Below are 25,333 nucleotides of genomic sequence, written 5' to 3'. Positions count from 1 at the left end.
TTGCAACTTTTTTTTTTTTTTTTTTTTTTTGGTAGAGACAAGGTCTTGCCATGTTGCCCAGACTGGTTTCAAACTCCTGGGCTCAAGCGATCCTCCCGCCTCAGCCTCCCAAATTGCTGTGATTACAGATGTGAACCACTGTATGCCTGGCCAGACATAGTTTTATTTATTTATTTTATTTTCATTTTTATTTTTTGAGACGGAGTTTCGCTTGTGTTGCACAGGCTAGAGTGCAGTGGTGCAATCTCGGCTCACTGCAACTTCCACCTCCCTGGTTCTCCTGCCTCAGCCTCCTGAGTAGATTACAGGCACCTCCCCCCATACCTGGCTAATTTTTTGTATTTTTACTAGAGACAGAATTTCACCATGTTGGCCAGGCTGGTCTCAGACTCTGGACCTCAGGTGATCCACCTGCCTCAGCCTCCCAAAGTGCTGGGATTACAGGTGTGAGCCACCTCACCAAGCCAGATTTATTTTTTAAGTTTTGTTTTTCATACTTCTTTTCCACAGGTGGATAACAGACACAAGCCCTTGAAAAGTCCTATAGTACCTTATGAAAAGAAGAGATATCACTAAGTCTAAAACTAGCTTGGTTGTTTGCCAAAGTTGGGAGGAGCATTTGAAGCCTGTTAATGGCTTGGACATGGTCCCTGCCTTCAAGTAGCTCAAAGTCAAGTAAATGAGACAAGTTGATGAACAATTAGCAGGACTACATTCAGACCTTTATCTTTATTCTACCGTTATTTTTTATGCTAATTAAATGATCCTTTGCTTCCATGAGCATACACACACACACACACACACACACACACATATCACTGCCTCACAAAGGTACAGCTTTAGACCTCTGTGTCTGGTGAGAGAATAGCTGTTACATATTCCCCTGAACTCAGGGGAAATGATATTTTAGAAAAGGTGAATGGTTATTGACCATTATTTCCTTGTGGATGAGTAAAACACCAGCTACAATTTTTAAAAAATAAATAGTCTTTTTTTTTGAGATGGCGTCTCACTCTGTCACATAGGCTGGAATGCAGTGGTACAATCTTGGCTCACTGCAACTTCCACCTCCTGGGTTCAAGTGATTCTCGAGCCTCAGCCTCCCGAGTAGCTGGAATTATAGGCGGGTGCCACTACACCCAGCTAATTTTTTGAATTTTTAGTACAGACGGTGTTTCACCATGTTGGTCAGGCTGGTCTCGAACTCCTGACCTCAAATGATCCACCCGCCATGGCCTCCCAAAGTGCAGGGATTACAGGCATTAGCTATCACACCCAGCCATGTGGTCTTGATAATAATGAATAAAACTACTACTATAAAATTGTATCTTTTATTTATGTAGTGCTTTCTATGTGTCAAGCACTATCCTAACTGCTTTACTTTTCATTTAATGCTAATTAAGTAATCTACAGAGTGGCCAGGCGCGGTGGCTCACGCCTGTAATCCCAGCACTTCGGAAGGCCGAGGCAGGTGGATCACGAGGTCAAGAGATCGAGACCATCCTGGTCAACGTGGTGAAACCCTGTCTCTACTACAAAAATACAAAAAATTAGCTGGGCATGCTGGCACGTGCCTGGAGTCCCAGGTACTCAGGAGGCTGAGGCAGGAGAATTGCCTGAACCCAGGAGGCGGAGGTTGCAGTGAGCTGAAATCGCTCCATTGCACTCCAGCCTGGGTAACAAGAGCAAAACTCCATCTCAAAAAAAAAAAAAAAAAAGTAATCTACAGAGTGACTAGGGCCTAACCCAAAGTCATGGCTCTTTTGGATACTCTCAAACTAATCAGATGTGAAAATGACATTGTTTTTGGCTCAAGTTGAATAATAACCATCATAGCAAACACCTATAAAACACTCTCTGTATGACAGCATGTGTTTTATTTGCCCTTTCTAGTAATCCATTCAACCCTGAAGACTCTATGAAATGGACACTGCTGATATCCCCATATTACAGATGATGTAAGATATAAACAGATATGCTAGTACTAGTTCATATGAGCCAATTGTTAAAATTTTGGGAATTGTGTGACCTAGTTGTTAAACATAGTCATCATTAAAAATTACATTATATAAACTCACAGTTAAATAGGTATGTTAAAGACAAACAATAAATACCCCAAACTCGTGGCTTTCTAACTACTTTACTATACTTCACTAATATCTGTGTTACTGAGGTTATTTCCTTCTACTGTATCTCTATGGTAGAAATACTTTATAATGACAAGCCACTGAACATCTCTCCCTAATTCTGTGTTTAGTGATGCTAGATTGGTAGCTTGAAATTGCCCATGGTGACAGCATTTCTGCCTAGGAAATCAGCAAATGTTACAGGACTTGATTAATTGTTTTGTTGATTGTCTACACTTAACTAAGTGACTCCAACTCCAACCTGGCATCTTGCATTCCAGCCACATCACACTGCTTTCCATAGCTTCAATTTTCAGTATACCTTTCCACCTCTATCCTTTAACCTTTTGCCATGCTGTTCCCTTCTGTTGAAATCAAGCATCTTTTAAGAATCTTAGATCCTTTTGTAATTCATAAGCGTGAAGACTGGGTAATTATGTGCATGTGTGAGATGTGCCACCCTGGAAACTTGTTATGACATCATCACATTACAGGTCTGACTTGAAAAAAAATTATCCTGAAATATCACTTTCTTCATGAGTTTGTCTCTGATTTCATTCAGTTGGAATATATACAATGATTAAAAATGGGATATATTATTAAATTATATTATGTATATCTACTACTAATCATATATGAACATTTTTACACAATTATTTTTCTTATTTTTAAATTTAATTTTAGAGGCAGGGTCTCCCTCCATCACCCAGGCTGGAGTGCAGTGGAAAGATCATAGCTCACTGCAACACTGAACTCTTGGGCTCAAGGAATCCTTCCGCCTCTGCCTCCCAGGTAGCTGGGACCACAGACATGCACCACAACACCTGGCTAATTTTTAAAATTTTTATAGAGCCAGGCGTGGTGGCCCACACCTGCAATCCCAGCCTCCCAAAGTGCTGGGTATAGAGGCATGAGCTACCTCACTCTGCCACAGTTGTTAGTGTGTATAAACACAACTGCCATTTATTAGAAAGAACTAGACACATAAGAGACCTGGAAGGTATAGTGACAGTCATCTTTTACAGAAATACAAATATGGCTTCAGAGAGATTAAGTAACTTGCCTGTTGTCACATGGATATTCACAGGTAAAGAGAATGGGACAAGGCTTATCTTGAATGCCTTTGGCATAAACGTGTATTCCCATGTAAGGAAGTAGCTATTCGGTGATCTTCCTAACCTGGTTTTGAAAAAGAGCCCTTGGGAAGTGCCTTTAGACCAAAGAGTGTGACCTAATATAAAACATAATTTAAAATGGAATATTGGGGCCAGGCTTGGTGGGTGGCTCATGCCTGTAATCCCAGCACTTTGGGAGGCTAAGATGGGCCAGGAGTTCGAGACTAGCCTGGCCAAAGTGGTGAAACCTTGTCTCTACTAAAAATACAAAAAATGCTGGGCATGGTGGGGCTTGCCTGTAGTCTCAGCTATTTGGGAGGCTGAGGCATGAGAATCGCTTGGACTTAGGAGGTGGAGGTTGCAGTGAGCTGAGGTTGTGCCACTGCGCTCTAGCCTGGGCAATGGAGCCAGACTCTGTCTCAAAAAAAAAAGAAAAAAAGAAAAAGAAAACAAGAAAAGAAAAGGCACCAGGTGCAGTAGCTCATGAGGGTAGGTCACTTGAGGTCAGGAGTTCGAGACCAGCCTAGCCAATATGATGAAACCCCATCTCTACTAAAAATACAAAAATCAGCTTGGCATGGTGGCACACGCCTGTAATCCCAGCTACTCAGGAGGCTGAGGCAGGAGAATCGCTTAAACCCGGGAGGCAGAGGTGGCAGTGAGCCAAATCACACCACTGCACTCAAGCCCGGGTGAGACTTATCTCAAAGAAAAAAAAAGGTTTGAGAAACATTGGTCTAGAGGGGTTAAAAAGACTGGGAGGAGATGATACTCAAGTGTTGTTTGAGGAAGAGGAAGAGCAGCTGGGTGGGGTGGGACTGACTGTAGACAGAGGAGGACTCAAGGAAAGAAGAGAGCTTGGATAAAGGCATGTAGAGAGAAATGTCATGATACACTGGAAAACTACACATAGAACATATTTAGATTCTTGGTAACATTTAGACATCTAAAATATTAATTATGGTGATTATAGTATTCTACAGAAAAATAAGGAATTAAAACTGCCTGTATTCCTCTTCCTGGAGAAAATAATTATTTTTCATCTTCAGCTCCCCAAATGGGATAAAATTTTAAAATAAAAATAAAATAAAGAAGTATGTATAATTATATATATAGCTGTTCACTGAAGACAATCTCAAAAATAGCTATCTGTTTAATCATAGAGAAATGATTAAGTACAGTAATCATATATTCACTCCATGAGGTTATTTTCTGAAATGGTCATACTCCACAGTGCCAGTTTCCATGCTCTTACATTGCTTTGTTTTTCTTGATAACACCTGACATTTTACTATATATGAATTGTTCATTGCATGTCTCTTCCACTGGAATTAAGCTCACAAGGCAAGGACCTTCTCTTATTCACTACTAACAATCCTCAGCATCTAAAATAGAGTCTAAGCTGGGCACAGTGGCTACTCAGGACACTGAAGTAGAAGGATTGCCTGAGCCCAGGAGTTGAAGGCTACAGTGAGCTATGATTCTGCCACTGCACTCTATCCTGGGCAATAGAGCGAGACCCTATCTTCAAAAAATATATAAAAATAAAACAAGAGGCTGGGCACAGTAACTCATGCCTATAATCCCAGCACTTTAGGAGGCCAAACCAGAAGAATAGTTTGAGTCCAGGGGTTGTAGACAAGCTTGAGCAACACAGGGAGACCCAGTTTCTACAAATAATAATAATAAAAAAAATTAGTGGAGCATGGTGGCACATGCTTGTGGTTTCAGCTACTCTGGAGGCTGAAGTGGGTGGATTGTTTGAACCCTAGAGTTTGAACCTGAGAGCTTGAGGCTGCAGTGAGCTGTGATCACACCAGTGCATTCCAGCCTGGGCAACAGAGAGAGACCCTGTCTCTTTATTTTATTTTATTTTATTTTATTTTTTCTGTTGATGATGAGCTTCAATAGACCCTGTCTCAAAAGAAAAAAAAAGCCTAGCACATTGTAGGAACTGTATTAATTGTTGGATATATGCATGAATAAAACATAAAAATTTTGTTCTTGACAGCCAGTAGAGAAAAAAAAAAAAGAAAGAAAATTTATTGGGATATAATACTTAGTTAAAAATACAGAAAATACAACGAAATGTGTTCTCTCATTAAAACAATGGAAAAATGACATGCTGATAGAGACTAGAATTATGGAACTTGGAGACAATGGTCACCAAGGTAATACAGAAAAATCAAAACGATTCAATAGGAGAGGATTGTCAGCAATGTTCTCTCTCTTTCTCGCTTAATATTATTGCTTCAAAAATGGTTTTTGCAATTAAAAAAATTAGAAAAATGAGAGTGAAGTTGTGGATAGAATAGTATGTTTGTCAAGCTTATTTTTGACAAATGGGGCTCTGTATTCCAAGATGGGAAGGGACAGTCCTTAGCGCTTTCAGAGAAAGAAAAGTACGGAGAAGTAGAATGATTTGCTTAGTGTGTGAACAATAGGTAACAGAACACTGGGCAATTTTTGTATTTTTTGTAGAGACAGAGTTTCACCATGTTAGCCAGGCTGGTCTCAAACTCCTAAGCTCAAGTGACCTGCCTGCCCTGGCCTCCCAAAGTCCTGGGATTACAGGCATTAGCCATCACCCCCAGTGTTCTTCGTCTTTTAAAACTCAACACTACAGTCATTTCTCTGGGAAGCCCACCCTGATCCTCCCTTTCCCCACGATAGATATTTTCTAGTCACACCTATACAGTGTTCTGCCAGCATTTGGTACACTTCCCTATTAACATCTAGGATTATCTTTGAAGGTATCTACTCACCTTATTAGACTGTGGGCTATCCCAGTTAGTTATCCTTTCCCCTTGAATCTGAGCAGACTCTGTAACTGCTTTGATGAATAAAATATGACAGAAATGATGCTGTTTCAGTTTCAAAACCCAGACCCTAAAAGACTGAAAGCTTCCACATCCTATTTCCTGAAACACTGCTTCTTGGGGTCCTTAGGTGTCATGTAAGATATCTGACATTTGTTCTGGAGAGACCTCATGGATAGGCATTGAGACTAGAAGGACCTGGATGAGCCTAGCCTTCATGGGTCAGCCTTTCAATTGTCCTTGCCAATATGTCAATCATGGAAGTGGAGCAGTCTTGGAACCTCCAGACTGTCCCAACTGCTAGCTGAATACCATCAACTGACCCCAGTTAATTCCAGGTGGAGCAGAAGAATTGGTAATCTAAGCCTCACCCCTAATATTGGCCCACAAAATTGAGTGAAATAATGCATTTTTAAAAATAAAGCAATTAAGTTTGGGGATAGTTTGTTACACAACTGATAACTGGAACAGAATTTGATACCTGGAAATGGAGTGCTTCAGTAACTGTAACCACCCAATTGGTTCACCTTTCCCGCTGCCTAGATAGAGCCAATTTATCAAGACAGGTGAATTGCAATAGAGAAAGAGTAATTCACACAGAGTCAGCTGTGTGGAAGACTGAGTTTTATTATTACTCAAATCAGTCTCCCCAAGCATTCAGGGATCATAGTTTTTAAGAAAAATTTGGGCCGGGCACCGTGGCTCACGCCTGTAATCCCAGCACTTTGGGAGGCCGAGGCGGGTGAATCACGAGGTCAAGAGATCAAGACCATCCTGGTCAACATGGTGAGACTCCGTCTCTACTAAAAATATAAAAAATTAGCTGGGCGTGGTGGTGCATGCCTGTAATCCCAGCTACTCAGGAGGCTGAGGCAGGAGAATTGCCTGAACCCAGGAGGCAGAGGTTGCGGTGAGCCGAGATCGTGCCATTGCACTAGAGCCTGGGTAACAAAATCGAAACTCTGTCTCAAAAAAAAAAAAAAAAGAACAATTTGGTAGGTGAGGGGAAGCCAGTGAGCTGGGAGTGCTGATTGGTCTGGTCAGAGATGAAATCATAGGGAGTTGAAGCTGTCTTCTTGTGCTGAGTCAGTTCCTGGGTGGGGGCCATAAGATCAGATGAGCCATTTTATCGATCTGAGTGGTGCCAGCTGATCCATCAAGTGCAGGGTCTGCAAAATATCTCAAGCACTGATCTTAGGAACAGTTTAGGGAGGGTCAGAATCTTACAGCCTCCTGCAGCAGGACTCCCAAACAATAATTTCTAATCTTGTGGTTAATTTGTTACTCCTACAAAGGCAGTCCAGTGCCCAGGCAAAAAGGAGGTTTGTTGTGGGAAAGGGCTGTTATCATCTTTGTTTTAAACTATAAACCATGGCCAGGTGCAGTGGGTCATGCCTATAATCCCACCGTTTTGGGAGACCGAGGCGGGCAGATCACTTGAGGTCAGAAGTTTGAGACCAGCCTGGCCAACATGGTGAAACACCACCTCTACTAAAAATACAAAAATTAGCCGGGTGTGGTAGCGCATGCTTGTAATCCCAGCTACTCAGGAGGCTGAGGCAGGAGAGTCACTTGAACCCACGAGGCACAGGTTGCAGTGAGCTGAGATTGCACCATTGCATTCCATCCTGGGTGACAGAGAAGGCTCCGTCTCAAAACAAAACAAAACTGTAAACTAACTTCCTCCCAAAGTTAGTTCAGCCTATGCCCAGGAATGAATAACTAAGATATCTGACCTAACTAACTCCATCTTGCTTGGAGGTTAGAAGCAAGATGGAGTTGGTTAGGTCAGATCGCTTTCATTGTCTCAGTTACAATTTTGCAATGGTGGTTTGATAACAACCCAAAATATATGACATTGGCTTTGGGACTGAGCAATGGGTGGAGATTTGAAGGGTCTTGAGGAGTCTATTACTGTAAGCTGGAAAGGCCTACAGGAGATTGTTGGTGAGGACTCGTTTATTGGAAGCTGGAGGAAAGTTTGGCAAGTTGCTGTCCCTTGAGGTAACATGGGAAATAGAAAGGTACATAATGAACTCATGGATCTGGCTGGGGAGATTCCAGCAGAAAATGCAGTGTCAGCTGGCTTTTCCTAGTTGGCTATGATGAGATATGAGAAGGGGCCACGGTAGTATTTCTAGTTAGAATAAGAATCTCAAAGGAGCTGGGCGTGGTGGCTCACACCTGTAATCCTAGCACTTTGGGAGGCCGAAGCAGGTGGACCACCTGAGGTCAGGAGTTCAAGACCAACCTGGGCAACCTGGTGAAACCCTGTCTCTACCTGTAGTCCCAGCTAACCAGGAGGCTGAGGCATGAGAATTGCTTGAACCCAGGAGGCAGAAGTTGCAGTGAGCCAAGATTGTACTACTGTACTCCAGCCTGGGCAACAGATTGAGACTGTCTTAAAAAAAAAAAAAATCAAAGGAAGAAATGGCCTTAGGGTAACAATTATGACCATAGTTGTGCCAGTAAATGATATCACAGGGCAAAGACCAATCAAGCATGCAATGTAAAAATTTTTGTTAAGATCTCAGAAGGTTTTAAGTCAGTGTCTCACAGACACTTTCAAAATCATTTCTAGCTGGGTGTGGTCACTCACACCTGTAATCCCAGCACTTTGGGAGGCCAAGGCAGGTGGATCACAGGTCAGGAGATCAAGACCATCCTGGCTAACAGGGTGAAGCCCGTCTCTATTAAAAATACAAAAATTAGCTGGGTGTGGTGATGCATGCCTGTAATTTCAGCTACTCAGGAGGCTAAGGCACGAGAATCGCTTAAACCCAGGAGGAGGTGGTTGCAGTGAGCCAAGATTGTGCCACTGCACTCCAGCCTGGTTGATAGAGTGAGACTCTGTTTCAAAAAAAAAATATAATTTCCAAGGAAAAAATTCTAAGGATTTAAATTTTGTGCCTTATATACCTTCTGTGCTAAACAATTGGGTTCCTCAGAGTCTTACTGCTGTGTTGCCACAGCAGCTTCACAGGGGGCCCAACGTAGAGAAAGGCTATCTAAAAGAGATTTGTGAGTGTGGTGCTTTGCCAATGGAGTGAAGTATAACTTGACACATGGGAAACTCCCCAAATTTTAGAAAGATTACATTAGCTTGGCCTGAAACCTACTGACATAGTACAAAATGAAGAGGTCTTTAGACCCCACCCCTGGCCTTGTAGGGCAGAAAGCAGACTAAGGAAACTGCTCAGCTACAAAAATGGGCTATTTCTTATGGAAAAAGAGGGATGACTCAGAGGGCAGAATCAGAATTCACAGAGAATCATTTGTAGGGAGCAGAACTGGCAAAATATGCCTAGCTAGATTTCAGAATTTCTATGCACCAGTGACTGTTATGTGCTCTTGTTCCCCACCACCGCCTCTTTTGTTTATTGTTTGTTTTTTGAAACAGCGTCTTGCTCTGTCACCTAGGCTGGGGTGCAGTGGCACAATCACAACCCACTACAGCCTTGACTTTCTGGGCTTAAGCAATCCTCCTGCTGTACCCCCACCAAGTAACTGGGACGACAGATTCGTGTCCCTATGCTCAGCTAATTTTTGGTGTGTGTGTAGAGACGGAGCCTCCCTATGTTACCCAGGCTGGTCTCAAACTCCTAGGTTCAAGGGATTATTCTTCATTGGTCTCCCAAAGTTTTGGGATTACAGGCCAGGTATGGTGGCTCACGACTATAATCCCTGAACTTTGGGAGGTTGAGGCAGGTGGATCACCTGAGGTCAGGAGTTCAAGACCAGCCTGACCAGCATGGTGAAGCCCGATCTCTACTAAAAATACAAAAAATTAACCAGGTGTGGTGATGGGTGCCTATAATCCCAGCTACTCAGGAGGCTGAGGCAGGAGAATTGCTTGAACCAGGGAGGTGGAGGTTGAGCCAGTATCTCACCTCTGCACTCCAACCTGGGTGACAGAGGGAGACTCTGTCTCAAAAACAAACAAACAAACAAAAGTGTTGGGATTAGAGGTGTGAGCCACCACTGTAGCTACCACTTCTTTTGAACAGAGGTGTCTATTGCAGTTCTTGTACCTTTCTCACCATTATAGCTGGTTATGTAGGGAGCAAATAGCAGATAACTTATCTCTTTAGTTCACAAGCCTTCATGTTGAAAAGAACAATACTTAAGAAGCTATACCCTAGAAACTACATCTGAGGACACCCCACCTCCACAACTGAAACTTATTCAGATGATGAGATCATGGACCTTGATCCTGAGTCTGATGCTGTAATGTGCTGAGTTTTGCTGAGTAGGTCCTTTGAAGATGTGAATATATTTTGCATGTGGGAGGAATGTAAATAATTTGCGACCAGAGGGCAGACTGTTACAGATTAAAAATGACTGTAAATTATTTGATACTCTTACCATTGACAGGTGGGTGAGAGTATCAAAGAATGTCTCCTCTTGAGTCAGGGTGGCCTGTGATTGCTTTGACTGGTAGAAGACTGCAGAAGTATTCTATTAACTAGAAGTAAACTGTGCTAGTTTCCAAGCCTAGGAAATTCAGACTGGTAACTACTATTTCGTATCTCTTGGGAACACTGTCTCTTGGAGCCTACCACCTACTCTGCTGGAGGGATCTCTATGGAGAGCTAGAGGGGCCTCAATGAAGCTAGCCTTCCAGCCATTCCTGCCAAGGCCTAAGGCATGTGAGTGAATACCATTGAGTGACTCCAGCTGACTTCATGTGGAACACCAGAAGTGACTAGCCTAGCCCTGACTGAATACCTGACCCACAAAATTATGAGAAATAATAAAATGGTTGTTAGATTAAGCCACTAAGCTTTAGGGTAGTTTGTTACACAGCAGTAGATAACTGAAATACTCTATGACTTTGGGTCAGCATCTCCTCTGTGGAACTACTTCCCCAACTTCAGCAGTGTTAGGCTAGGTTAGGTGAACTCTAAGAGCCTTTATAGCTTTGATTTTCAGTTTCAATGAAGACTAGTTGAAATAGGTTGGGCTACTTCAGATGGCATGTAGACATTTGTTGGATGACCAGAGGAACATAGAATTTATATGACTAGGTATGCAGGCTGGGTGTGGTGGCACATTCCTGTAATTCCAACACTTTGGGAGGCTGAAGTGGGCAGACCAGGAGTTTGAGACCAGCCTGGGAAAGATGGTGAAACCCCATTTCTACAAAAATTACAAAAATTAGCTGGGTGTGGTGGTGTACACCTGTAGTCCCAGGTGGGCTGAGGTGGGAGGATTGCTTGAGCCTGGGAGGCAGAGGTTACAGTGAACTGAGATTGAGCCACTGCACTCCAGCCTGGGAGACAGAATAAGACCCTGCCTCAAAAAAATAAAAAAAGTATGCAATAAATATTTTAATGAGGATGAAACAGAGCTGAGTAAGTAGAAGTGAAGGGAAGGAGACTTTAGGAAGAATGAACAGTATGTGCAGACTCAAAAGCCTGAAAAGTTTAGGAAATTGTAATAATTTCAGAATTGTTGAAGTAGCAAGTACAAGAGAGAATAGGGAAGATGACGCTGGAAAGTTAGGCAAGGGCCAGGTTGTGAAGAGACTTGTGTGCCTAGCTGAGTGTTTTAGGCTTTATTTGTAGACCATGAGAATGTCATTGAACAAAAAATTAAAATGTCATTAGATTATCTTATCAGAAAAGTTATATATATATATATAAAATGTATACACACACACATATATGTATCATGTATATATATATGTAGTTTTTGTTTTTGAGACAGAGTCTTGCACTGTCACCCAGGCTGTAGTGCAGTGCACGATCTAGGCTCACTGCAACCTCTGTCTCCCTTGTTCAAGTAATTCTCATGCCTCAGCTTCCTGAGTGGTGGGATTACAGGTGCACACCACCATGCCTGGCTACTTTTTGTATTTTTAGTAGAGGTGGGGTTTCACCATGTTGGCCAGGCTGGTCTCGAACTCCTGGCCTCAAGTGATCTGCCCATCTTGGCCTCCTAAAGTGCTGGGATAACAGATGTGAGCCACCATGCCTGGCCATAGTTTTTTTTTTTCTTTCCCTGAGATGGAGTCTCACACTATCGCCCAGGATGGAGTGTGGTGGCTCTATCTTGGCTTACTGCAACCTCCGCTTCCCAGGTTCAAGCAGTTCTCCTGCCTCAGCCTCCTGAGTAGCTGGCATTACAGGCTCACACTGCCACCCTGCCTAGCTAATCTTTGTATTTTTAGTAGAGATGGGGTTTCACCATGTTGGTCAGACTGGTCTTGAACTCCTAACTTCAGCCTCCCAAAGTGCTGGGATTATAGGTGTGAGCCACCGCACCTGGCCTTTTTTTTTTTTTTTTTTTTTTTTAAGCTAGTCAGGTGAAGCTGCAGGAGTGGAGAGGGAACAAAGAAATCTCTAACTGGTTGTGACATTAGTTGTAAACAGCACTGCATTCAGGCAGCCAGATAAGTAATCTTATCCCTCTTTTTATAGATATGGAAAATGAGGCTTTTGCAGGTTTTGTCACCTGTCCAAGATCACATAACTAGTAGGTGACTAATACAGAATTTGAATCCATGTCTAATAGCTCTGAAACTATAGCTTAAAAGCTTGGCCAGAGGCTGGGTGTGGTGGCCTATAATCCCAGCAGTTTGGTAGGCTGAGGCCGGCCTCACTTGAGGTTACTTGAGGTCAAGAGTTTGTGACCAGTCTGGCTAACATGGTGAAACCCCATCTCTACTAATAATACAAAAATTAGCTGGGCATGGTGGTCAGCACCTGTAATCCCAGCGACTCAGGAGGCTGAGGCAGAAGAATTGCTTGAACCTGTGAGGCAGATGTTGGAGCGAGCTGAGATTTCGTCTCTGCACTCCAACCTGGGTGACAGAGCGAGATTCCGTCTCAAAAAAAAAAAAAAAAAAAAAAAAAAACTTGGCCAGGCATGGTAACTCAAGCTTATAATCTCAACACTTTGGGAGCCAAGATGAGAGGATCACTTGGGGCCAGAAGATTGAGACAAGCCTGGTCAACATAGAGAGACCCTGTCTCTAGGAAAAAAAATAATAATAATAATTAGCCAGTGTGGTGTGTACACAGTGAGACTTTGTCTCTACAAAAAGAAAAAAATGCTGGGCCCGGTGGCTCATGCCTGTAATCCCAGCACTTTGAGAGGCCAAGGTAGGCAGATCATGAGGTCAGGAGATCAAGACCATCCTGGCCAACATGGTGAAACCTTGTCTCTACTAAAAATACAAGAATTAGCTGGGTATGGTAGCATGTACCTGTAATCCCAGCTACTTGGGAGGCTGAGACAGGAGAATGGCTTGAACCAGGTAGTTGGAGGTTGCAGTGAGCTGAGATGGCACCACTGCACTCCAGCCTAGTGACAGAGCGAGACGCGGTCTCAAAACAAAAACAAAAACAAAAACCTTGAATAGTAAATATGACCTCATTTTAAACAAATAATTTTTGAACACATTCTATCTTCCAGAAATTGTATGAAGAGATGTGAAAATAAATATTATAAGCAGTATAAACTATGAATGTATTGTGGTAGAATGATTAATTTTCTTTGGGGAAATAAGAAAAGCTTCTCAGGACATTTATGTATTTATTTCTTTATTCATTATTAATTTATCATTATTTTAAATCAGAGCTAACATTCATTGAGCTCTTATCAGATGCCTGACATTGTTCTAAATGTTTTACATGTATTATTTGGTTTATGACCTACAACAACTCTAAGAAGTAGGTACTATTGGGCCGGGTGAGGTGGCTCACGCCTGTACTCCCAGCACTTTGGGAGGCCCAGGCAGGTGGATCACGAGGTCAGGAGTTCAAAACCAGCCTGACCAACGTGGTAAAACCCCTTCTCTACCAAAAACACAAAAATTAGCCAGGTGTGGTGTTGCATGCCTGTAATTCCAGCTATTCAGGAGGCTGAAGCAAAAGAATCTCTTGAACCCTGGAGGCAGGGGTTTCGTGAAATGAGATTTTGCCATTGCACTTCAGCCTGGGTGACAAAGAGACACTCCGTTTCAAAAAAAAAGTAAGTCCTATTATTTGCCATATTATATACACAAGGAAACTAAAGTAAAGAGAGTTGAGGTAACTTGCTCGAGGTCACCCGTTAAGTAATCCTGGATTGGACCCAGGTGCACCAGACATCATGATTTTAACCATTAGGAGGAACATTTAAACTAGATCTTTTTCTTTTTTTTTCTCACTGTGAAACTGCAGTAAAATAAACTGAGTCCTCACTCTGTCGCCCAGGCTGGAGTGCACTTCCCAGGTTCAAGCAATCCCCCTGCCTCAGCCTTCAGAGTAGCTGGGACTGTAGGCTCAGGCTACCATGCCCAGCTAATTTTTGTATTAGTGCCCAGCCTAAACTGGGTCTTAAAAAGAGAAGACTTGGGCCAGGCACAATGACTCATGCCTATAATCTCAGCACTTTGAGAGTCTGGGGGTGGCGGATCACTTGAGATCAGCCTGGCCAACATAGCAAAACTCTGACTCTGCTAAAAAATAAAATACAAAAATTAGCCAGGCATGGTGGCATGTACCTGTACTCCCAGCTACTTGGGAGGCTGAGGCAGGAGAATTGCTTGAATTTGGGAGGCAGAGGTTGCAGGGAGCCAAGATGGTGCCACTGCACTCCAGCCTGGGTGACAGAGTGAGACTTGTCTCAAAAAATAAAAAATAAAATAAAAAGGAGAGACAGAAGACTAGTGGGCCAAAGGGCATTTTAGAGAGAAAAACACATGCAAATATTTGATGACGTGAAAGTTCACAGTGTTCTAAGAATAACATTCAGGGAAGCTGAAATTTGAGTGTGCGTGTGTGTGCATGTGTGTGTGTGTGTGTGTGTGTGTGTGTGTGTGTGTGTTGGGAAGTAGTTTGGAGCCAGTTAATGGAGGATCTTGAATACTAGACAAAGGAGTCTGGACTTGATCCAGTGGGCTGTGGGGAGCCGCTGAAGTTGTTGTTTTTCTTAATCAAGAGAGTGATATGATTAGGTCCATGTTTTAGAAACAGCAATCTGGTGGCAAGGGGCAATGGACTAGTGGAAGAGGCTGGAGACAGGGAAAAGGTAGTTAGGATTCAGTTGCAGTGGTTTAATGTTGGGGTCTGAACTAGGATGGGGGCAGTGGGAATCAATGAATGCATGGCCTAGTGCTTATTTTTATAGCTAATATTTCCTATAGGACATTCTATTTTGAAAGATTATTCCGTGATGCCTGTTTTTTGCTTGGAGAGGCTTGGGTTAAAAAGCTCGTTTTTATGATTTGAAAGGTCAGGAACTCTGCCTACAACTCAGTAGTCCTTCTCACAGAGTAAATCAGATACACTGAGGCTTAAGGGGTCAAGGGAAACCTCCCCTCTGCCCTCCAAAGGTTCACTGAAGAATCAGCTCACCAAAGGCAGATTAGTTGGAGAAAAGGCATACACATTTATTTAATGTGCATACATGGGGAGGACATAGGGTGATTGCTCACCCCGCAGTGTGATTCAGAAGCTTGCGCAGTGTTCTGACAAAACAGGTTGTGAGAGGGGGAAGAGGAATTCCATTTAGGACATTACCAGGGAGAATAAATGGATCAGGGAACAGAGATTAACTTGTACATTATCTTGTGAAGGGGTAGCTTCAGGTGTGATTATATTCTCGGTCTTATAGGAAAGGAAGGAAAAAATAATTGTTCCTTTTGGGGCGTCTGGATGTTAGGCAGACAGAGACTTTGGGAGAGACAGTGTATGTGTACGTCAAGGGAAGGTCAGAAAGACCTTGCGGCTTCTTCATTTCAGCATGTCAGAATGGCCTATATTTGTGGTATTGGTTTCCCTAGAAGTTTTACCCACTAAAAGCTGCTCATATCAGAAGATGACATTGCAGATGGGCTTTCAAACAGAAGAAAACAAAGGTTAGTGTTTGATACGATCTATAAACCAATTTCCTTTGAGTGTAGAGGGCAGTCGGGTGAGTTGCCTGGATGTAAGACTTAAACCATCTTCAGTTAAAGTGGAAGTAGATGCTGGCAATCCAACAGGTTTTTCTTGCCTGTAGTTTGTATGTCACAACATATGAGCTTCAGCCTGGAGGGCCTCAGGAAAGACAGTAGCGATTATATTGAGTCCAAGTCAGAAAAGTGGAAGACAAATTTGGAAATGTTAGTATAGGGACTTATAGCCAGGAAAGAATTTATGATTTAGTCCATATTGTAGGCAAATAACAAAAACTCACAGTGAACAAGGCCAGAATCAAATAGCGAGTGGACTATAGTTTTCTTCTAAAACATAATTTTTCTTCTAAAATGTAATTTTTCTCTCTCTAGTTTCACATTTTAGCAAGGATGAATCATATCATAGCAGGACCAATTTATTCACAAGATAAGTTTTAGTCTTGGCTGGGTGCAGTGGCTCACTCCTGTAATCCCAGCACTATGTGAGGCCAAGGTGGGCAGATCACAAGGTCAGGAGATCAAGACCATCCTGGCTAACACGGTGAAAACCTGTCTCTACTAAATGAACAAAAAATCAGCTGAGTGTGGTGACACATGCCTGTAGTCCCAGCTACTCAGGAGGCTGAGGCAGGAGAATCACTTGAACCTGGGAGGCAGAGGTTGCAGAAAGCGGAGATAGTGTCACTGCACTCCAGCTTGGATGACAGAGGGAGACTGTCTCAAAAAAAAAAAAAGTTTTAGTATTCATATAGTTAGCTTAATTATTTGCATGAAGTGCAGCAAGAATAGTGATTGGCTATATAGGTTCTTTTAAATTGGCTTTGCTAGAACTTTTTTCTTTTTCCTTTTTTTTTTTTTTGAGACAGAGTTTTGCTTGTCACCAGGCTGGAGTGCAGTGGCATGATCTTGGCTCACTGCAACCTCCACCACCTCAGTTCAAGTGATTCTCCTGCCTCAGCCTCCCAAGTAGCTGGGATTACAGACATGTACCACCATCCCCCTAATTTTTGTATTTTTAGAGATGGCATCTCACCATGTTGGCCATGATCTCCTGACCTCGTGATCCGCCCACCTTGGCCTCCCAAAGTGCTGGGATTACAGGCATGAGCCACCGAGCCCAGCATTTTTTTCTTTTTGTAGAGACAAAGTCTCACTGTGTCACCCAGGCTGGAATGCAGTGGCATGATCATAGCTCATAGCAGCCTCAAGCTCCTGGGCTCAAGCAATCCTTCTACCCCAGCTTCCTGAGCTGCTGGGCTAATCTCGAACTCTTGGACTCACCCACCTCAGCCTCCCAAAGTGCTGGATTATAGGCGCTAGCCACCATGCCTAGCCAGAAAGTGACATTCTTTTCTTGCTGCAAGTACAGAAAACTTGTAAAGAAGCTGCACAGACAAGATACCATGCCAGTCTTCTCAGACTTTTTATTGGCTCTATAAAGTCAACTTCTAGTCCTTTAAAATATTTTTTAAAATATTTAAAAAGTTAGGCCGGGCGCAGTGGCTCAAGCCTGTAATCCCAGCACTTTGGGAGGCCGAGGCGGGTGGATCACAAGGTCAAGAGATCGAGACCATCCTGGTCAACATGGTGAAACCCTGTCTCTACTAAAAATACAAAAAAAGTAGCTGGGCATGGTGGCATATGCCTGTAATCCCAGCTACTCAGGAGGCTGAGGCAGGAGAATTTCCTGAACCCAGGAGGCGGAGGTTGCGGTGAGCCGAGATCGCGCCATTGCACTCCAGCCTGGGTAACAAGAGCGAAACTCCGTTTCAAAAAAAAAAAAAAAATTAAAAAGTTATTATTTCAACGTGGTGAAACCCCGTCTCTACTAAAAATACAAAAAAAAAAATTAGCTGGGCATGGTGGCGCGTGCCTGTAGTCCCAGCTACTCAGGAGGCTGAGGCAGGAGAATTGCTTGAACCCAGGAGGCGGAGGTTGCGGTGAGCCGAGATCGTGCCATTGCACTCCAGCCTGGGTAACAAGAGCGACACTCTGTCTCAAAAAAAAAAAAAAAAAAAGTTATTATTTTTCTTTTCTTTTTTTTTTTGAGATGGAGTCTTGCTCTGTCACCCAGGCTGGAGTGCAATGGTGTGATTTGAGCTCACTGCAGGCTCTACCTCCAGGGTTCAAGTGATTCTCCTGCCTCAGCCTTCCAGTAGCTGGGATTACAGGTGCATGCCACTACACCTGGCTAATTTTTGTATTTTTAATAGAGACAGGGTTTCCCCATGTTGCCCATACTGGTCTTGAACTCCTGACCTCAAGTGATCTGCCTACCTCGGCCTCCCAAAGTGCTGGGATTACAGGCATGAGCCACTGTGCCAAGACTTATTTTTCTTTTTGAGACAGGATCTCACTCTGTCACCCAGGCTGGAGTGCAGTAGCATGATCATGGTTCACCGGAGCCTCAAACTCCTAGGCTCAAGTGATCTTCCCACTGCTGCCTCCTGAGTAGCTGGGACCATTGGCCTGTGCCATGGTGCTCGGCTATTTTAAAATTTTTTTTGTAGAGATGAGATCTCACTTTGTTGCCCAGGCTGGTCTCTAACTCCTGGGCTCCAGTGATCATCCTGCTTGGCCTCCCAAAGTGCTGAGATTATAAGTATGAGCCACCATGCCCAGCCTAAATTATTTTTTGAGTAGACATGGGGTCTCGCTATGTTGCTCAGGCTGGTCTTGAACTCCTGATCTCATGTGATTGTCCTGCCTCAGCCTCCCAAAGGGATTGCAGGCATGGGCCCATGCCTGGCCTTAACTTCTATTCCTTAAAGCAGTCTGGGCATATCTAAAATTATGCTATTCTTACCAAAGCCTTGGTAAATCCAGTGTCTCCAATTGTGTCCTATTACAAAATAAAACAGATTCCTATTGATTTTATGCAAATAACTGTATGGCAATAAATTAAGGATATTCATGGTTGGGTACAGTGGCTCATGCCTGTAATTCTAGCACTTTGGGAGGCCAAGGAGGGTGAATCACCTGAGGTCAGGAGTTTGACACTAGCCTGGCCAACATGGCAAAACTTGTTTCTACTGAAAATAAATTAGTCAGGCATGGTGGAGTGAGCCTGTAGTCCCAGCTACTCGGGAGGCTGAGGCAGGAGAATCACTTGAACCCGGGAGGCAGAGGTGACAGTCAACCGAGGTTACGCCATTGCACTCCAGCCTGGGTGACAGAATAAGACTCTGTCTCAAAAAACAAAACAAAACAAAACAAAACAAAACAAAACAAAACAAAAGTCCCAGCTACTTGGGAGGCTGAGGCTGGAGAATCGCTTGAACCCTGGAGGAGGAGGTTACCGTGAGCCAAGGTGGCACCACTGTACTCCAGCCTGGGCAACAGAGCAAAACTCCATCTCCAAAAAAAAAAAGGAAAGCTATGATTGTCTGGTGATGACAAAAGTCTTAGATTAGCTGTGGCTAAAGACACAATTGGTTAGGAAATTTGGTTATCTTGGCAGGGCATGGTGGCTCATGCCTATAATCCCAGCACTTTGGGAGGCTGAGGCTGGGGGATCACTGGAGGTTAGGAGTTCAAGACCAGACTGGCCAACATTGTGAAACCCGACTCTGCAAAAAAAAAAAAAAAAAAAAAAAAATACAACAATTAGCCAGGTGTGATGGCCAGTGCCTGTAATCCCAGCTACTTGGAAGGCTAAGGCAGGAAGAATTGCTTGAACCCTGGAGGCGGAGATTGCAGTGAGCCAAGATGGTGCCAGCCTGGGCAACAGAGCTAGACTCCGTCTCGAAAAAAAAGAAGAAGAAGAAATTTGCTTATCTCTGTGGCATATAACAATCTAACATAATAATCACAATTATTACTGGTAACACATACTGACATACCAGAATCTTAGGAATCTCATGGAATTTTGGAACACATATTAATAATACAGTTATACAAATATAACCTGAAGAAAGCTTTTTTTTTTTCTTTTCTTTCTTTTTTTTTGAGACAGAGTCTTGCTCTGTCACTCAGGCTGGAGCAATGGCACAATCTTGGCTCACTGCAACCTCTGCCTCCTGGGTTCAAGCAATTCTCCTGTCTCAGCCTCCTGAGTAGCTGGGATTACAGGTGCCCACCACCATACCCTGCTAATTTTCGTATTTTTAGTAGATATGGGGTTTCACCACGTTGGCCAGGTTTCTCTCAAACTCCTGACCTCAGGTGATCTACCCACAGCCTCCCAAAGTGCTGGGATAACAGGTGTAAGCCACCATGCCCAGCCAACCTGAAGAAGTTAAATACCATTTCATATTTGACAATGCTTCCTGTGTGATTTTTACATACCAAGTAAGCCTGATATGGACTTCTGGGGCCTAATAGCCAAAAAAAATTAGCCTGAGGTCAAAAGTCTGAAAAAAGTTTGTCAAATGGCAAAGGTTTAAGACATTTACTCAAAATAGGGTCACAAGTTATTATAAAATAATAGTGATTCATTTAGCCAAGGTGATAATTCAAAGTTTTTTTTTTTTTTTTTTTTTTTTTTTTTTTTTTTTGAGACAGAATATCGCTGTGTTGCCCAGGCTAGGGTGCAGTGGCACGATCTTGGCTTACTGCAACCTTCACCTCTCGGGTTCAAGCGATTCATCCACCTCAGCCTCCGAATAGCTGAGATTACAGGTATGTACCACCATGACTGGCTAATATTTTTGTAGTTTCATAGAGACAGGGTTTTGCCTTGTTGGCCAGGCTGGTCTCGAACTCCTGATCTCAGGTGATCTGCTCACCTTGGCCTCCCAAAGTGCTGGGTCAAAGATTTTAAAAAGCAAAAATCTTTACTCTTGGCCATTAGAGGACACACGTATCAAAAGAGTGAATACTTGAGTGTTTTCCTGGCCTTTGCATTTGTGATGCTGCACCATCTACAGTCGTTTGCGTTATTTCCACCTCAAAGCCAGAACCCCAGCTGCATTTTAAGAACAGACACAACTCTGAGATTTTAAAATGTCCACGTGTAGCATTATATATATATCGGTTTTTATGCATGGTCCTAGCTCATAATTCCCATTGCCCTTGTTATAGTCTTCTCTATAATAAAATTTTGGGTGTTTCAGGAAACAGAATATTTCTGACTTTCTCCTGCCCTCCTTTCACCTGCCCCTAGACAGGACTCTTATATTCCCCTACTTTTCTGATTGTGGGTCTTAAGACCCTCATTTCAGAGGGGGTCATGTTCCATACTCTGGAGGAAGGAATACTGCACAGAGAGGCCAAGAAGAATCTGAACAGATAGGCCTTGCTGTTTACATCATATCCTTTTGTCCAATCACATTTTGGCATGCTTCAGTCATAGACAACCAATGAAGTCTCCATAAAAGGCCCAAAGGACAAGGTTCAAGGAGCTTCCAGAGAGCTGACCATGTGAGGGCTGACAGGAAGGTGCAGAAGTACTTAATCCATGTGCCAGGAGGGTGATCAACACCAACTCCAAGGGGACAAAAGCTCCTGTGCTCGGGACCCTTCCAGACCTCACTCTGTGTATGTCTTCGTTTGGCTGTTTATTTTCATTCTTTAAAATATCCTTCCTAATAAACTGGTAAATGTGTTTCCTGAGTTCTGTGAAGCACTCTAGCAAATTAATCAAACCCAAAATGGGGATTGTGGGAACCCCAACTTGAAGTCAGTCGGTCCGAAGTTTCAGAGAGCTGGACGTACAACTAGGAGGAAGGAGAGGACAGTTTTGTGGGACTGAGCCCTCAATCTATGGGATCTGACACTGTCTCTGGGTAGACAGTATTACAGGATACCCAGCTGGTATCTGCTGCTTGGTGTGTGGGGAAACCCTCCACACCTTTGGTCACAGAAGTCTTCTCTGTTGATAATTGTTGTGGTGGTGTGAGAGCAGAGGAAAAACGTGGTTTGACAACATTTTTCCTACACACCACAGCAGGCCACAAAACTTGGCTCAACTCAAATAACATTGAACAAAGGATGAGATAAATCCCACATTACATAAATCCTGCCTTTTGGCCTTCACAAACTTGGCAAAGGAAACTTGCTGACCCCTCCAGGACTTTTCACATCAAGTCCATTTGCCTAGGAAGCTCTCCCTAAGAAGAGCTGAGAGAGCTAAGCTAAGCTTGTCCTCCTCTAAGATGCAGCTCAGATCCACTTCTCCCAAGGTAAAGCCAGATAGGTCTTCCTTTCTGCTCCTGTAGTGCCCTCCGTATTTCTCACGTATTTCTCCATATTTCTCACATATTTTTTGCACTTGTCATCTGTTTAATAACCATCTGATTACTTATCATTCTCTTTCACCTTTAAGGATAAAGATTTACTTTTACTCATTTGATTATCTCCCATACTGGGCAAAACAACTAATAGATACAAAAATATTTGTTAATTAATTTATAGTCAGTATGTAAACACATGGTAAAAATTTTCAGTTAAGCAAATTCAAATGAATGATATAATATTTAAAAGTCAATTTTAAAGTTTGAAAATCAAAGTAACATACTGACATGGTTTAAAAAGTCAGATGATACTGTAAGGCTTATGATTAAAAAATGTGATTCCCTATCCTTGCTCATCTTTAACCTCAAACCCCCTCCCCAAACGTTTTAGCCATTCTGGCATTTACTTTCATTAAATAGATAATTTGCTTGTATACTTACTGTTTTCAACCTATCAATTTCAGACATTATCTTTTGAATTTCTACTATGAAAGATGAGGATTTAGCCTCTTTCATCACTCTAGATCTCTACTTTTCCCTAATCTAGTTAAAATATATTTTTTGACTAAATCAAAATTTACTGAGTTATGAATGTTGTTTACTGCTAAGCTAAGTAATATACCATAATTGCATTTCCTTGTATATATTTTTCTTGCTGGAGATATTAGTTTTCTTTTCTTTTGTTATACAGTTGCTTTTAATTGTTCTTGATGAGATATTAAATTTTTTTTTTACACTAAATTCTCTCTTTCTCTCTCTCTTTTTTTTTTTGATGGAGTCTCACTCTGTCACTCAGGCTAGAGTACAGTGGCACAATCTCGGCCCACTGCAACCTCCCTCCCTCCCCCTGGAGTTCAAGCAATTCTCCTGCCTCAGCCTCCCAAGTACCTGGGATTACAGGTGTGCACCACCATGCCTGGCTAATTTTTGTCTTTTTAGTAAAAATAGAGTTTTGCCATGTTAGTCAGGCTGGTCTCAAACTCCTGACCTCAGGTGATCTGCCACCTCAGCCTCCCAAAGTGTTGGGATTACAGGCATGAGCCACCATGCCCCACCATTTTGCTCAATTCTCTATATCACGTTTTCTACATGATTAAACATAGTCAGATAATTTATCTGTTCCATTTGTTTTTCTGAACAGGTAGCTCTGGAAGTCCTCTACTTTCCTAGTCTAATCTTTATTCATGCTGAACAGCTGTCATTCTAGGATTACCCTTTATCACCATTGTGAGGATTCTCTTAGACTCTGCTGTTTATTTCCTCTTTGTACCTTTTTGTTATTATTTTTTTTTCTAGTTTATATCTCCATGAAAAATATTTTTTCTCCTTTAAGAATCCATGGTCTTTCTCTTTTTTGAGTTTACTAGTTTACTCTTTTTCTTTCTTTCTTTCTTTTTTTTTTTTTTTGAGACAGCGTCTTGCTCTGTTGCCCAGGCTGGAGTGCAGTGGTGCAATTATAGCTCCCTGACACCTCCAACTCTTGGACTGAAGGGATCCTCCTGCCTCAGCCTCCTAAATAACTACGACTGCTGGCACATGCCACTATGCTCAGCTATTTATTATTATTGTTTTTTTTTTTTTTTTTGTAGAGATAGGGTCTCCCTATATTGCTCAGACTGGTCTCGAACTCCTGGGTTCAAGTGATTCTCCCACTGTGGACTCCCAAAGTGCTGGGGTTACATGTGTGAGCCACTGTGCCCAGCCTCGGTTTACTCTCTTATTTTGGTGGCACACATCCTATAGTAGCTTTCCAAAACAAAGTTATGCAAAGTAATTTTTTGGAGACTTTGCAAGTCTCAGTATGTCTTAATTTTCCTTTCATACTTGATTAGTAGTTCTCCAGATATAGAATTCTAAGTTAAAAAAAAGTTTTACACAGGATTTTTAAGGTATTGCTACTTTATATTTCTAGTGTTTGTTGTTAAGGCATTTAATATCATTCCAATTATATCCCTATACCTTGATTGATACTATTATTTTTCCCTAAAGCTGCAGCATACTTTCTTTATCTCCTAGTGTTCTTTTTTCCTTCTCCTCTCCTTTCCTTTTTTTTTTTTTTAGTCAGGATCTTGCTCTGTTGTCCAGGCTGGAGTGCAGTGGTGCCATCTTAACTCACTGCAATGTCCACCTCCCAGGCTCAAGCTATTCTCCTACCTCAGCCTCCTGAGTGGCTGGGATTACAGGCTCCTGACACCATACCAGGCTAATTTTTGTATTTTTTTTTTTTTTTTGAGACAGAATTTCGCTCTGGTTACCCAGGCTGGAGTGCAATGGCACGATCTTGGCTCACCGAAACCTCTGCCTCCTGGGTTCAAACAATTCTCCTGCCTCAGCCTCCTGAGTAGCTGGGACTACAGGCGTGCACCACCACGCCCGGCTAATTTTTGTATTTTTAGTAGAGACGGGGTTTCACCTTGTTGACCAAGATGGTCTTGATCTCTTGACCTCGTGATCCACCCGCCTCGGCCTCCCAAAGTGCTGGGATTATAGGCGTGAGCCACCGTGCCCGGCTGTATTTATTTATTTATTTATTTATTTTTTTAAAGTAGAGATAGGGTTTCACCATGTTGGCCAGGCTGATCTTGAACTCCGGATCTCAAATGATCCTCCCATCTCTGCCTTCCAAAGTGCTGGGATTACAGACATGAGCCACCATGCCCAGCCAGTTTTGGTCTTTTTAAATGGGGTCTTGCTATGTTGCTTAGCGTGGTCTCAAACTCCTGGACTTGAGTGAGGCTTCTGCTTCAGCCTCCCGAAGTGCTGGGATTACAGTTGTGAGCCACTATGCCCAGCTGAGTTTATACTTTTAAAACAATCATTTGTTCTCATTGGGGCCAGGCATAGTGGCCTGTAATCCCAGCACTTTGGGAGGGTGAGGTAGGTGGATCACTTGAGGTCAGGAGTTTGAGACCTGCCTGGCCAACATGGTGAAACCCCATCTCTACCAAAAAATACCACCCCCGCCTCCAAAAAAAATTTAGCCAGGCGTGGTTGTGCATGACTGTAGTCCCAGTTACTCAGGAAGCTGAGGTGGGAGAATCACTTGAATCCAGGAGATAGAGGTTGCAGTGAGCTGAGATCTTGCCACTGCACTCCAGCATTTGACAAAGTGAGACCCTGTCAAAAAGATTTTAAAAACCACAATCATTTATTCTCATTGTATTGATGTTTTGGGAGAGGAGAAGGGATAGATATATAGTTATATATATTATGT

General features: G+C 42.7%; 1 non-coding gene across 1 annotated transcript; it reads left to right on the top strand.

Annotated features, from left to right (window-relative positions):
• The first annotated feature begins 2,524 nt into the window (after window positions 1-2,524).
• Window positions 2,525-2,628, top strand: LOC120366252 (small nucleolar RNA U13). The gene has a single exon (XR_005580983.1). It is a non-coding gene; the product is annotated as a small nucleolar RNA U13 (small nucleolar RNA).
• Window positions 2,629-25,333: the final 22,705 nt, after the last annotated feature.

The sequence above is a fragment of the Saimiri boliviensis genome, chromosome 11, assembly GCF_048565385.1.
Source record: "Saimiri boliviensis isolate mSaiBol1 chromosome 11, mSaiBol1.pri, whole genome shotgun sequence".
NCBI lineage: Eukaryota > Metazoa > Chordata > Mammalia > Primates > Cebidae > Saimiri > Saimiri boliviensis.
The sequence above is the reverse complement of the archived record's forward strand: the minus strand, read 5'-3'. Positions and strand labels throughout refer to the sequence as shown.